Below are 16,629 nucleotides of genomic sequence, written 5' to 3'. Positions count from 1 at the left end.
CTTGCCTTTGCCGAGCAGAGCTGCTAACTAACATACTTAGCTGGGCTTGCATCTCCTTCGACGCTTCCGTTACTTTCTGCAGCTCCGATTGAGTTTTGCGCAGCTGGTCGGACAATTCGGAGATTTCCGTAGGTGTCGCTTGGACCGACGTCGACGTTCCGGCCGTCGGTGTTGGTTGGACCGTCGGTGTCGAACGGACCAACGTTCCGGCCGTCGGTGTCGAGCGGACTGACCTCGACATTCCGATCGTTGCTGTTGGTCGGGCCATCGGCGTCGATCGGGCCATCGGCGTCGGTCGGGCCATCGGCGTCGGTCGGGCCATCGGCGTCGGTGTCGGTGGCGATGTTGTGGGGTTTTCGTAAGCTAAAAAAATGTATAAGCAAACTATTAAAAAAAAGTTCTTGGTGACAAGCTTTGCTTTTTGCTTACCGTTCTCCGATGCGTCCTCTTCGATAATATCTACGTACAGCGGCAACATAACATATTGCTCCGTTGCATTCGAGCCGGCAGCATAGACGCTTGCTGAAAAATACAAACCACATATAAGGACATGTAAACTTTATAGATGCAACAAGTGATCTATACTTACCAGCAGCTAATGCAACGGGCTGCGTGATATTATTATTGCTGCCGCTGGACGATGCAGCCAGTACCGTCGTAGCCTTAGTTTTATTGCTTTGGATGGTCAAACACTTCGTGCTCTGATAGGACCTGGGTCAGGTGAAAATCCACGACTCCATGTTTCCTCGACTGCCACGCCGTCACGTCAGGGATGACTAGACGAGACCACCTAACGTATCTGCTGGCGTTACCTGCACTGCATAGTAGCGTAAGCGGTTAAGACTGGCGAAAAATAAAAAAAGACAAAAAAAAGATAAATCCTTTGACTCGTGTCCATTGCTTCCCCCTGGCGGAATATCCATATATACGTTACGCAGATACCACAGCCAGACATGTTCTAACATGATGATGCAACACCGACGTTGGTCACACATTCCAACGGTCGACTCATTCGCTCCACCTCGGAAGTCAGGCAGACACAGGATACTCGTGTTACCAGCCTGATCTACAACGAAGGGTCGCCACCATGGTATCAACGATCGTGAGGTCGCCACCACGGTAGCAACGTTCAACGGTACAGCGTGGGGTCGCCATCGTAGCAAGTGATAGCACAACCCCACAACCGGAAGACAGCCCTCAGGAATGAACGAAGGAACCACCAGGAAGTCGATGGCGAGATCTACGGATGACGACATCGAGGGACCGTGATTGGCTGAGTGGTAAAACGCTGAGTGCGTAGGAAATCTATTATAAATTAGGGCCAGATAGGAACCAAGCTTTAGTCTTTAGGCAACAGTCGCAGGCAAAGGTGTCTCCCAAATAAATTAAAAAGAAAAATAAAATAAAAATTATTTTTTTGTTAGTAATCGACCACGAATTACATAACTGGCGCAGTCGTCCGGAATAAAAGTTGGAGTGAAAAAGTTAGTGAGTGAACAAAAGTGGACATTACCGATTAAGAAAAGTAATAAAGTGGTTCCCGCTATACACGCATCCGTCAACCTGTACGAGATTTGAGGACCCCCCCGCTTGCTGACAAAACACCGGGAGTACCCGCAACGTCCAACGAAGAAAACCGACAACCCCCACCGAAGCAATAGACGCAACCTAAGACTCCGGGTATGAATCACTTCAAGGCGATCATCCTGTAAGTAAAAACCCTTATCTAAAGGTAAAAATACATCGTTAAGTGGTGAAAAGTGAATTCAACTTTCTTACTTCTGCGCATAAGAGTGTAAGTGAGGGAATCGTGTAAACTACAAACGAGACAAAACCGGACAATACAACGTAACTTGTTGTAACATTTCCATCGATTCTGTGCATAAGAACGCGAGGGAAATTTAGGCAAGTGTATTGGACAAAACAACGCGTAAAATAAACCTAAAGGATACCCCTTTTGCTTCTTGATTCTGTGAATAAGAGTTCAAGAAGAGGTGTAACCAGGTGCACGCAACCACACAAGTCGAAGATCGGAAAATCTTCTCAAAACGAAGCGATCTAACAGACAAGACCTATTCCTAGAGAATAGAGGAATCATGGCCGATGAAGAGCTAGTCGCTCACATCGCGCAGCTGACGCAAAATCAGAACGCACTCAGAGACGAGATTGCGAGATTATCAGCAAGACCAGTAGTAGATCCATTTACCTACTACAAAACACCAGACCCAATAAAACATCTCTCAACTTTCAGTGGGAAAAAGAGAGAAACATTAGCATGGATTCAGGAGGTGGAAGACTCCCTGAAACTATTCGAAGGGTTCGAAAATGAACCAATGTATCCGCAACTGGTACGAACTATTAAAAGCAAAATAATTGGAGAGGCGCGAGAGATCTTGATCGCAGCCGGAAATCCAAAAAAATGGGAGGAAATCAAGGACGTTCTACTCCATTCCTATGGGGATAAACGGGACCTTGCATCCCATATCCAGTCGTTATTCTACATAACGATGGGAAAAAAGTCAATCTCAGAATATTATGGAAAAATAAAGGAGATCGACACTGCTATAAAGAGCACGGCAAACGCAACCGAAGAGTTGAAGGGTGCCACAAAACAAATCAACGCGTTAGTGGAACTTATTTCTACTACAAGGTACGTGGACGGACTTAGTGATAATCTATCTATGATTGTCAGAAGCCACAAGCCCGAATCGTTAGAGGAAGCGTATACGTACGCAATGCAGTACTCAAACGCGGCTTACCGTCAACGGTTGGAAAAGCAAAATTTCAAACCGTTGGATACGAAGAAAATCTTAAATCAGCCTTCTACATCTGGCTTACATAAGAAACCAGAATATAAAACAAGCAAGGAATACAAACCAAATAAGGATTCTAAACCAGACTCAGGAAAATTCAAAACCAATCCGATAAGCGAAGATGTGTCGATGAAAACACACCGATCAAAGGGACAAATAAACAGCAATGAGGTTAGATCCGATATAGAAGACGATTTGGATGACGAACCACCGAACAATAACCAATATCTCGAAATTGACTCGGACGAAAATGAATACCTTCTATCTGAAGAAATAAATTTTCAGATGGATCAAATAGGAAAAAAAAGAAAATAATAAACAACAATTTTTTACCATTTTTAGAACTGGTTACAACCAAAGGAACTTTAAAATTCCTAATTGATACTGGTGCCAATAAAAATTATATTGCACCACAGCATGTAAAAATAGAAAATTGCAAAAACGAAAATAACACGGTTACAAACATAAATGGTACACACAATATAACGAAATCTGCATCTTTTGACATTTTTGCGATAAAGAAAAACGTAAAATTTTTCGTATATAAATTTCACAACTTCTTTGATGGACTCATAGGATATGAAACACTTCGAGACTTAAATGCAAAATTAAATATAAAAGAAAATTCACTTAAAATTGGACGAAAAACATTCTCTCTTAAAAAGAAATTTCCAAGTAATCAGATAATCAACTTCAATGACGAAAAATACCAATTCATAAAAATAAAAACAACAGGCGATAGGGACTTCCTAGTAGAAGAGGAACGGAAACTTAAACACTTTACGATTCTCCCAGGGTTGTACCGAGCTAGAAACGGATCTTCTGTTATTGCAATCAGAAAGGAATCGGATTCACCATCCTGCCTGATAAACAATAGTGAAATAATTGAAAATACAATAAAAGAATGCGATATTTTTGAACAGCAGAATAATGAACAGAAATGTTTTCCCAATATAAACCTAAGAAGTGACCATATGAATTCGGAAGAGAAGGAAGCACTGTCAAAAATAATAAGAAAATATAAAAATATCCTATATGCTGAAGATACAAAACTGTCTTTCACGCATAAAATTAAACACAAAATTCGAACAGCAGACAATATCCCAATCCATACCAAATCATACAGATACCCACAAATTTTCGAAGAGGAAGTCCAGAAGCAAGTGAGAAAAATGTTAAATGACGGCATCATCAGAGAATCAATATCACCTTACACCTCACCTGTTTGGGTTGTTCCGAAGAAAGTCGACGCATCGGGCGAAAAGAAATTTCGTTTGGTAATTGACTATAGGAAACTTAACGAAAAGACAATTAATGATAAATACCCAATTCCAGAAATAACAGACATCCTAGACAAACTAGGTAGGGCATGCTATTTTTCTACTATTGATTTAGCATCAGGATTCCATCAGATTCAACTCGACGAGGAAGATGTTGAAAAAACGGCTTTTTCAGTGAGCTGCGGAAAATATGAGTTCACCAGGATGCCGTTCGGATTAAAAAACGCCCCGGCAACCTTCCAACGAGTAATGGATTGTATCCTTAGGGATCAAATCGGAAAATGTTGTTTCGTATACATGGATGATGTGATAATTTTTTCACCATCACTTCAACAACACACAATAGATTTGGGAAAAATTTTCGAAAAACTAAAAGAAGCCAACCTTAAAATACAACTTAACAAATGCGAATTTCTTAGGAAAGAAGTACAATTTTTAGGACACACCGTTACAAAAGAGGGAGTAAAGCCCAATCGTGATAAAATAGACGCGATAAGCACATGGCCGGTACCTCGAACAGAAAAAGATTTAAGACAATTTTTAGGTATCCTAGGATACTATAGAAGATTTATAAAAGATTTTGCTAAATTGGTTAAACCTTTGACAAATTTGTTAAGAAAAGATACAGAAATCATTATATCACCGGAAGTCAAAGAATGTTTCGAAAAATGTAAAAAGATTTTAACATTGGACCCCATTTTAATATATCCAGATTTCACAAAAGATTTCATTTTGACAACAGACGCTAGCGATTTTGCAATCGGAGCAGTACTTTCACAAGGACCAATAAGTAAAGATCGACCAGTGGCATACGCCTCGAGAACTTTAAACAAAACAGAAGAAAGATATTCAACTATAGAAAAAGAACTTTTAGCAATAGTATGGGCGGTTAAACACTTCAGACCTTACCTTTACGGTAGAAAATTCAAACTGTATACCGATCATCAACCCCTTACTTATAGCCTATCAAATGCAAATAACAAAATAATTAGATGGAGGCTAGCTCTTGAAGAATTTGACTACGAAATAATTTATAAGCCTGGTAAACAAAACATAGTGGCAGACGCTCTATCAAGAATTAGACCGGAAGAAATAAATGTAAACTCACATTCAGATGAAGATAATACACCTGAAAGCGATGGTACGACGGTACATTCCGCCGACACAAGCGACGACTATTTCATACGACACACTGAGAAACCAATTAATATGTTTAGAAATCAAATTATTTTCAGTATTGCAGATATGGAAATGGCCGCATACGAACAAATATTTCCAAAATTCCACAGGCACACGGTAGTAAGAAGTCAATACAACGAAAGCAACATCGTCGAAATCTTCAAACAGAAATTAAATCCAAGAGGAATTAATTGCCTCAAAGCACCTATTTCGCTGATCCAGCTGATACAGGAAACATTTAAAAAATATTTTTCATCTAATCGAATATTTAAAGTCTTCTTTTCAGAAACATTGTTGGAAGATGTTCGAATGGAGGTTGAACAAGACGAGATTGTGAGAGAAACACACAATTTTGGCCACAGAGGACCTAAAGAAAATAAGATCCAAATTTTGCAGAAATATTTTTTCCCACAGATAGATCGCAAAGTTAAAATTTTCTGTAATGCATGCGACACCTGCAAAAGAGCCAAGTACAACAGGAAACCACCCAAGTTGATCCATAAGAGTACCTTTGGACAGAAACCATTTGATCGCATCCACATGGACGTTTTCTTTCTAAAAGGACAAAAATGGCTAACAATTGTCGATTCATTTTCAAAATTTGCCAATGCGATACCCCTTGCAACAAGAACTATCGTTGACGTAAAAATCGCAATTTCGGAACATATTCGACAATTCGGTAGACCATCAATGATCATTTGCGACCAAGAACCCACCTTTAGATCCATTGATATCACGGGATTCCTAAATGAATTAGGGATTGAAATGCATTTCGCAAGTAGCTCAAACACTAATGGCATTGTCGAACGCTTTCACTCAACACTCATAGAAATCTTTCGAACCACCAAATCAAAATTCACTAACTTAACCCTAATCGATCATATTAACATTGCAATTGATATCTATAACAATACATTTCATGAATCAACTAAAAAGAAACCTAGAGATTTAATCTTTAATACCACTAACACTACTGACACAGAAGAAATCTTAGAAAAGAGCAAACAACTTCAATCAGCAGTCCGAATAGAGCTAAATAAGAGAAAACATAAATATGAGGAACGAAACAAAAATAATGAAACACCTATTACTCTCATACCTGGCGAAACAAAATATGTAAAAATAGCTCAAAGACAAACTAAGGACAAGCATCCATTCAAAACAATAACCGTCAACAAAAACAATAGATTGACATTTGAAGATACAAATAATGTTAAAATTCACAAAGATCGAATTAAACACTAAAACGTTCTAAATTCCAATTACAGACTGTACGTGATCACCCAAGTAAAAGCCAACACGTATAAGGAAGTAACAGGCAATAATGGAATAATAGCTTTCAAAATTGGAACGGCAAGGATTCAAGTAGGATACAACAGAATAATACACCACATCAACATGAAGCAGATTGACAAAGAAATCGGTAACATAGAAAAATGCTCTAAATCATTTGAAGTAACAGATCATATTATGGACACTCTTATGGCAAAAATAGGAAAAGCCAAGGAAAAGTTGAACGCCCTAACAAGCAAAAGACAAAAGCGAGCACTTATCAATATGTTAGGAACAGCAATTAAATTCATTGCAGGAAATCCAGATAGTGAGGATCTTACAATGATTGAACAAAGCATAAAGGCAATAGAAAGCACAAATAATAATATAATTGATAATCAAGAAAGACAAATCAAAATTAATACAATTCTACAAGATAGGATAAACAATGCATCAATCGCAATCAACAAAATTAAAAATCAAAGCAATGAAATACAGGAAGCAATGCAGGAAAATAAGAACGATCTTGAAATCATTAACCTCATATTCGTAACTGATCAAATAATTGAGATAATCGAGGATATAGAAGAACAAATCGCTTTCGCCAAGAACAACCTTTTAAACAAAAACATTATCTCTAGCGAGGAAAAAATATTCATTTTTGAACAACTCAGGAAACAAAAAGTAGAAATCAGCTATTTAGATGAGATATTTCAATACGTAAAAAGCAGCGTTTCACTAGACGGCAACAACATCATCATCCTGATAAAAGTTCCCAAGTTAACAGAAAATGTCTACGACCTTATCAACCTGGAAGCAGTTAACATGAACGGCTCAACAGTGGACATCCCTTTCAACCTGGTGACGAAATTCGGCGATGACATCTATGCACAAACATCAGCTTGTAATATTTGTGACAACAACCTACCGATCACAGATGAATGCATTTTCAACATGCTGACGCACCGTACTCCCAAATGTCGAACTACACGACGAGAGAAAACTGTCCGTTTTAAAGAAGTAATCAGGGGCATAATCTTGGTTGACACTAACGACAACGTTCTCATAACTGATTCTTGTGGACAAAATCGAACAGTAAGCGAACCAACAATCATCGAGTTAGAAGACTGTTCAATAACGATTAAAAACGTCACGTTTACGAAGAAGCCACAACGATCATATGTCGGAGAATACCTAGCACCCATGTATGGAAAAGCGATGCACACGATTAAGCAACCCATAACGAACAACGAGTTCGATCGTATCGAAATCGATAACATGCGGAAGATAACAAAACTGCAAGAGATGAGCAAGTACCTACATCACGATGAATACGCAATCATCATCGGCACAATCATCCTTCTGTTGGGAATATGCTTTGCATACAAAATATTCATACTAAAAAGGAAAAATCCAACAAGGGTATTACCGCAGATCATAAGAATCGAAGAACGACCAATCGAGATGACATCCAACACTCCAGCCAAAATCACCCCGAAGAAAAAGACAGTACAACTTCCGAGATTCGCAATGCACATCGGTCAATCGAGGACGAATGACGAATCTTAGGGGGGAGGCGTTACGCAGATACCACAGCCAGACATGTTCTAACATGATGATGCAACACCGACGTTGGTCACACATTCCAACGGTCGACTCATTCGCTCCACCTCGGAAGTCAGGCAGACACAGGATACTCGTGTTACCAGCCTGATCTACAACGAAGGGTCGCCACCATGGTATCAACGATCGTGAGGTCGCCACCACGGTAGCAACGTTCAACGGTACAGCGTGGGGTCGCCATCGTAGCAAGTGATAGCACAACCCCACAACCGGAAGACAGCCCTCAGGAATGAACGAAGGAACCACCAGGAAGTCGATGGCGAGATCTACGGATGACGACATCGAGGGACCGTGATTGGCTGAGTGGTAAAACGCTGAGTGCGTAGGAAATCTATTATAAATTAGGGCCAGATAGGAACCAAGCTTTAGTCTTTAGGCAACAGTCGCAGGCAAAGGTGTCTCCCAAATAAATTAAAAAGAAAAATAAAATAAAAATTATTTTTTTGTTAGTAATCGACCACGAATTACATAACTTATATGTATTTATATATTAACGGTACTTTGCGTACCTCGGTCCTACTGACACCAGTCCAATTGATTTGGGCAAAAAAAGGTTTGGATAAAATCAAATCGATTGCCTGATGCAAGCGATTATCAACATCCGCGCGATATATTTGCCGCAGCAAATATTCCTCTACTTTTCCCTTATACTCTGGATCTGTCCATAATGCCAATTCTAGAGTAGCTAGCTCTTCTTCATCCTTCAGCGGTACTAACTCAAAGTCCGACCGAGGGAGAAGCCCTGCCCGCGGCCGGTTTGCTGCCAAGCATTCTTCTAATGCTTGCCTTTGCCGAGCAGAGCTGCTAACTAACATACTTAGCTGGGCTTGCATCTCCTTCGACGCTTCCGTTACTTTCTGCAGCTCCGATTGGGTTTTGCGCAGCTGGTCGGACAATTCAGAGATTTCCGTTGGTGTCGCTCGGACCGACGTCGATGTTCCGGTCGTCGGTGTTGGTTGGACCGTCGGTGTCGAACGGACCAACGTTCCGGCCATCGGTGTCGAGCGGACCAACGTTCCGGCCGTCGGTGTCGAGCGGACCGACCTCGACATTCCGATCGTTGCTGTTGGTCGGGCCATCGGCGTCGCTCGGGCCATCGGCGTCGGTGTCGGTGGCGATGTTGTGGGGTTTTCGTAAGCTAAAAAAATGTATAAACAAACTATTAAAATAAAATTCTTGGTGACAAGCTTTGCTTTTTGCTTACCGTTCTCCGATGCGTCCTCTTCGATAATATCTACGTCCAGCGGCAACATAACATATTGCTCATATTGCTGGCTTATAGAGGTACAAAATTTTAGCAAGGTTCAACAATATTTCGGATGGTCCATGTTGGTATTGCTTCTTAATATTTCCAACAATTCGTTAACTGTGTCACGTGGCAAATTTCAAGATATGACAAGGTATATCAAGCAACCTCTGATGTTAATGTGTTTATCGCAATTGTGGTCCTTTTTCCCGGTCATAGTATCATTTGCCGCATCTTCCACATTTTCTTCGTCACTATCTGTATTGACTGGATACACTTCAGTATCTTCGTCAGAAATGAATTCTAGAATGAAACAGTCAATTTATTACTTCATATAAATCTTCTTTCACCACAAATCAAATGGCTGGTGTCAGCAGCACTCTGGAACGATAAGCACAGTTGAACAAATGCAAAACTGTCTTCGAGCTATCTAAAACGGTAGAAAGCACGGAACGTGTTTCGTGTGCAGCAAAATATGTGGCAAATTTTTTAAGCGAAATACCAGCAACAAGGGCGAGCTAGGTAAATCTAGCTTTCTTATGACTGGAAGTCACCCTTGTTGCCGGTATATGCACGCGCTCTTTGGCGTGCTTTATCGTTCGCTTTAAAAAATCTGCCACATATTTCGCTGTCGGCAAAAGCGATTCGTTGCCTCCTACGGTTCTAAATAACTCTAAAACGTTTTTATTTTTGTTTAACGGTACTTTGCGTACCTCGGTTCTACTGACACCAGTCCAATTAATTTGGGCAAAAAAAGGTTTGGCGAAAATCAAATCGATTGCCTGATGCAAGCGATTATCAACATCCGCGCGATATATTTGCCGCAGCAAATATTCCTCTACTTTTCCCTTATACTCTGGATCTGTCCCTAATGCCAATTCTAGAGTAGCTAGCTCTTCTTCATCCTTCAGCGGTACTAACTCAAAGTCCGACCGAGGGAGAAGCCCTGCCCGCGGCCGGTTTGCTGCCAAGCATTCTTCTAATGCTTGCCTTTGCCGAGCAGAGCTGCTAACTAACATACTTAGCTGGGCTTGCATCTCCTTCGACGCTTCCGTTACTTTCTGCAGCTCCGATTGAGTTTTGCGCAGCTGGTCGGACAATTCGGAGATTTCCGTAGGTGTCGCTCGGACCGACGTCGACGTTCCGGCCGTCGGTGTTGGTTGGACCGTCGGTGTCGAACGGACCAACGTTCCGGCCGTCGGTGTCGAGCGGACTGACCTCGACATTCCGATCGTTGCTGTTGGTCGGGCCATCGGCGTCGATCGGGCCATCGGCGTCGGTCGGGCCATCGGCGTCGGTCGGGCCATCGGCGTCGGTCGGGCCATCGGCGTCGGTGTCGGTGGCGATGTTATGGGGTTTTCGTAAGCTAAAAAAATGTATAAACAAACTATTAAAAAAAAGTTCTTGGTGACAAGCTTTGCTTTTTGCTTACCGTTCTCCGATGCGTCCTCTTCGATAATATCTACGTCCAGCGGGAACATAACATATTGCTCCGTTGCATTCGAGCCGGCAGCATAGACGCTTGCTGAAAAATACAAACCATTACATAAGGACATGTAAACTTTATAGATGCAACAAGTGATCTATACTTACCAGCAGCTAATGCAACGGGCTGCGTGATATTATTATTGCTGCCGCTGGACGATGCAGCCAGTACCGTCGTAGCCTTAGTTTTATTGCTTTGGATGGTCAAACACGGCGCTGCAAAAAAAAACGGTTTAGAATAAAGAAATGTAAATAAAATATAAAATAAAACGCTGCAGTACACTTTACTTACTTCGCTTCAGCTTTGCGATGGCCTGCTGGGCAGCTTCGTTGTTTGAATTTTTTTTTGTTTATTCGTTCTGAAACAGAAACATAATGAAAAAAGAAAACACTATTAAAAGATGCCATTTAAACATCATGACCACCCACAACACAACAGCCAATGACGTCACAGACCGGCGTCGCGATCAACACACTAAACGTAAAAAAAAAACCTTAGCCTTAAGCTACGTATTTTGGCGCTAAATCCATTGCACTATCCGATTGCGGACACTTCCAACACCGCGGTAAATAGTTAGTACATAAGAACTACTCCTCATTTGAGGTTCAAATCCCAAACCCACTTTACTATATTCACAGCAAAGAAATACACACCTGGCACGGCTTGATGCACTATCCGAAGTGATGACGATTCATGACGATTATCACTTTCACTTGCTGCTTTGCACATCATTACAACGTTCTACAGTAAACAAACTATACTTTCCTTAAAAATACACTACTACCGGTACATCCAATAGTAATCACCAACGTGTGGCGAAGGTGTGCTGATACACCAAAAGCCGCCGCCCTAAGAAAAAGAAAACATTAGCTGAAACCGACTCGCACTGATAAACGGCTAATAAGTCCGGATGCAACAGTACCGCGACAACCGGAACGAATGCGATGCAAAACTAGATGCAATGCTATGTGCAGCTAGACAAAAAGAGAAAAGCGAAACACCACCCAAAGCCCCAAAGCAAATACAATAATTCAATACCACTATAGAAAACGCATAAAAGTTTAGAATTAATTAGGAACGCTATTTTACTGGAGCGAACCAAAAAATTAGTTTGTTTTATTGGTTCACGTTTTCTAGCGGTAATAAGAGCCGCTCACGCGTTGTTTGGCCCTTTTATCTACATTTTTCTCGTCCTGGTCCTTCACTCACCGCGGTACTCAGTTCTCCCGATCGCGAAGCTTTCTTCCGACAACTTCGTAAATACGAAGTTCGACATAATGTCCGACAGTGACAGCAGCGGTCGGTGTAAACACCGTTTGTTTACAACACCACCAAACAAGTACATAACCAATGCTATCGAACCAACCGAGGCCGGTCCTAGCATAAGCAAGAGCAAGCAAGACCGAAGGATATAACGAATAAATCAATTTTTTTCTCCTTTCTCTTTTTTTTGTGCTTTTTGTGCTTTTAAATTTGAATTTGAGCTTTAAATTTAAATTTGAGCTTTTTGCTCGCCATTAGCAGCATGTTTCATCAAATTTCAAATCTCTCAAATAAAATCGAGCAAAAATCATGCTCGATCTCCTGTTGAAAATCCTGTTGTTTGCACGAAATTGACTGATTCGTGGTACAAATTTCGGTACGATCAACCATCATTATAGCAGCGGTTGGCGATGAAGGAAAACCTGATAAATAGGACCGAAGGATGCGCTTTCGGTCTCTTTTAAGCGGGTTAGCAGAGAAATACAAACTAATTTGTGATCTATCCCGTATAAATAGGATCTACATTTTCTATTTCCTCTCTGTGGCCGCAACCATTCACAACAAGCTTGGTCACCCCATACTCAATTAGATGGAGACACTCGCCAAGAGGGACACCGCGTATCGTATCAAAATTAGCTATGTCTTCAATAGGTGTCCGCTATTCTTTATGATGGTCCTTGTCTACTTTGTTTCGGAAGCCAGCGTCCGTACGCAATTCGGCATGCACGGAATCAAAGATTATTTTGTTTTCTGATTCGAAGCGTACCCCAACTCAGGTACACTTTAAGCATCCATGCCTTCCAGTGCAGCTGATGATTGCTGAAATAAAATAAAATATATGTAAGTTTTTTATTAAAATCAATTAGTATCTTCTACGCCTAACCTTTAGCGAATGACCGCGCTGGAGCATCAGCAAATATGCCGGGAAGCTTTATTCGCACTTGTTTGTCTCCGAACAGCATGCCTCTTTGTTGGAGATCGTTGACCTCCAGCACTAGTGGTCTTAAAAATTCCTCCACAAGCTCCGGTTTTGTAAGTCTGCAAAACACGACGACAAGCATTACCGGTGCGTCTGGCAATTCTTCCACTTTTATTAAAATCGGCCACAGCTGCCGCGAGGAAGTTCTTAACAGTGGAAACCCGGCGATCGACACTTGTTGAGAAAAAAATGTCTACTTCGGGAACGACATTTCTGTAAAAACTAAAAGTAAATCCAAGAATCATAAATGTCATATGTTGTCATATTAATTATAAATAACTGTATATTAAAAACTCTCCGAAAATACCTACGTAGGACCGTCTCAACCCTTCTTCTTCTTTTCTGGCCTGCTCATGGTCGAGCACGTCGCGTAGACATGGCCTGGTCGCCAATCCGTTTCCAGGAAACTCGGTCCAGTGCTCCATCCACGGCTGCATCCGATCTCCGACAGGTTTGACTCCACCTGATCCAGCCAACGAGCTCGCTGTGCTCCTCTCCGCCTCGTGCCGAACGGATCGCTGACGAGCACCTTCCTGGTGGGGCATGAGTCCGGCATCCTCATCACGTGCTCCAGCCATCGTGTCCTTCCGGCTTTGACCACCGTCAGGATATCTGCACCGCCAAACAGCTCAGCTAGCTCGTGGTTCATTCTCCTTCTCCACACGCCCTGCTCGCACACACCGCCAAAGATAGTCCTTAGCACCCGCCGTTCGAAAATAGCGAGTGCATTGGCATCCTCCGTTAGCAGAGTCCAGGACTCGTACCCGTAGAGGACTACCGGACGTATCAGTGTGCGATATATCGTGCATTTCGTGTGTTGCTGGAGCCTTCTGGATCGCAGGAGTTTGTGGAGCCCGTAGTAGGCACGATTTCCCTGAACAATGCGCCTTCGGATTTCGCTGCTCATGTTGTTGTCCGAAGTTACGATCGTACCAAGGTAGCAGAACTCCTCTACCACCTCGAGATCGTCGCCGTCAACTGATACTCTGCTCCCGAGTCGGGCTCTATCACGGTCAGAGCCTCCGGCAAGCAGGTACTTTGTCTTCGTCGCATTGATCCTCAATCCAATTCTGTCGGCCTCGCGTTTCAGTCGGGTGTACGCGTCGCACACCGCCGCAGATGTCCGTCCAATGATGTCGATGTCATCCGCGAAGCCGAGAAATTGGAGAGAACGGGTGAAAATCGTGCCCCGGATGTCGAAGCCCGCGCTTCTCATGACACCTTCCAGAGCGATGTTAAACAGCAAACAGGAGAGTCCGTCCCCTTGCCTCAGACCCCGGTGAGATTCGAACGATTCCGACAGAATGTTCGATACTCTCACCTTGCACTGCACCCCATCCATCGTGGCCTTCAACAGCCGTACCAGCTTCCCAGGGAATCCGTACTGCTGCATGGTGTTCCATAGTTCGGTCCGATCTATGGTATCGTAGGCCGCCTTAAAGTCAATGAGCAGGTGGTGCGTGGGGATCTGATGCTCTCGGCATTTCTGGAGGGTCTGCCGTAGAGTAAAGATTTGGTCGGTGGTCGATTTGCCTCCAACAAATCCAGCTTGGTAGCTTCCGACGAAATCTGTGGCAAGGGGCGCAAGTCTGCAGAAGAGTATTCGGGACAGGATCTTGTAGGCAGCATTCAGGACTGTGATGGCTCGGAAGTTAGCACAGTCCAGTCTGTCGCCCTTTTTGTACACTGGGTGTATGACACCCAGCTTCCACTCGTCCGGTAGTTCTTCCTGGTCCCAAATCCTTACGATCAGCCGATGCATAAGTGCGGCAAGCCTCTCCGGGCCCATCTTGAACAACTCTGCCACCAGCCCATCGCTGCCAGCTGACTTGTTACGTTTCAGCTGTTTGATGGCACTGATGACTTCGTCCAAGGATGGCGGGGGCACTTCGTCATCCTGCTGGCTGTCGCAATACTGCTCTCCTCTGCTTCCTGCAGAGGTCTCCCCTGCATCTGCTCCGTTCAGGTGCCTGTCGAAGTAGCACTTCCACCTTTCGATCACCTCTCACTCGTCCGACAGGATATCTCCCTCCTCGTTGCGGCACATAGCGGTTATGGGAGTAAAACCGCCTCGTGCCGCATTCAGCATCCTGTAGAACTTACGAGTTTCCCCCGACTGGGATAGCTGCTGCATAAGTTGCTCATCCGACTCTTCGAAGCTGCGCTTCTTGTCCTGGAAGAGTCGGGTCTGCTGCCTTCTCAGTCGTCTGTAGTCTTCCACGTTCTGCCTGGTCTCGCGCTGGAGCATGCGAGTACGCGCTGCGTTCTTCTCGGACAGTGCTCGCCTGCACTCATCATCAAACCATTCCTTCCTCCGGTTACGTGTTACGCGACCAATAGTTCGATCGGCCGTGCTCAACCCCTTGATACAAAAAGTCTCCACCCGAGATGTGTTGTACTTCTAATCCGATTCGAGTGTGGTTTTTTTAAGAAAGTCCGCGCATCGTTTGGAAGGTCTAGGTTCAATTTCTTCCTTAAGATCGCCAGAAGCATGTTCAACGACGATCGCGGCATGTTACCAATAATTGCGCAATATCTTATAGCTTCGTTTAGCGACAATTTGTCCAAAAAATTATAAGCACCCTCCCCACCTGCTGTGATGTCATCACCACTATCGCAATCGGTGTTCACATGATCTTTATCAATATTGCTAACCATTATGAGATTAGTATTACCATCACCGTTAAACAAAACTTCTTCGATCTGTTGTCGTTCCTGGATATCATCTGATTCCGATGAATCATCTAAAACAGTTTAAGAAAAACATCAACTCAGTAATTAATTTACATGTACTAAACAAACTAACCAGCATGTCTTTCATTAGGCGCGTCTACACGATACGATTCCTGCTCGATTTTTCACATTCTGCGAATCTTTTTTGTATGTATTGGTGTATTCGAGCAGAGCTGGGCAATCTTTTTTGCCTGAAAAGATTAACCAACTTTGGTGGATGCCTCGAATCTTTCGCTTGTAATCTTCGATAAGAAACGGTTACTTTGATGGAAGAACATATCTTTTCAGACACTTTGCATTTGTGCTGGAAGTACGAAGAAGAAAGCAGGCCTGGTAAAGGCTGGTATCGGCAAAGCAGTCGTTAAAAACAGTGGAATCAATTCCAATGGTTTTATTATATCGACCAATAACTTTATCTACTCGAAATGGCATCGCGAACGCTTTTCACTTTTGGGTCGATAAAATTAAAGCAACCGATATCTGTATATGCATCGAGTAGCTTCACCATCTACCAATTGGCTATGAAATTTAGAGTTTGTTTAATTTTTATGATGCTAGTAGGCGCTAAATTTCTTTGTCATTCCGTGTGTTTACCTCTTACCGTGCAAATAGACCTGCAGCGATATTTCTCAGTGAGAGATCTCTCGTTGCGATGCGATGAAATGCGATGAAAAGTTCATATATAAAAAACAGCATCTAAACGTCGTTGCCATAGAAACACATAGAATTATATCATCACAGTAGCCAAAGAAATG

This window comes from Anopheles funestus, chromosome 3RL (assembly GCF_943734845.2).
Source record: "Anopheles funestus chromosome 3RL, idAnoFuneDA-416_04, whole genome shotgun sequence".
Taxonomy (NCBI): Eukaryota; Metazoa; Arthropoda; class Insecta; order Diptera; family Culicidae; genus Anopheles; species Anopheles funestus.
This window is presented reverse-complemented; position numbering follows the sequence as displayed.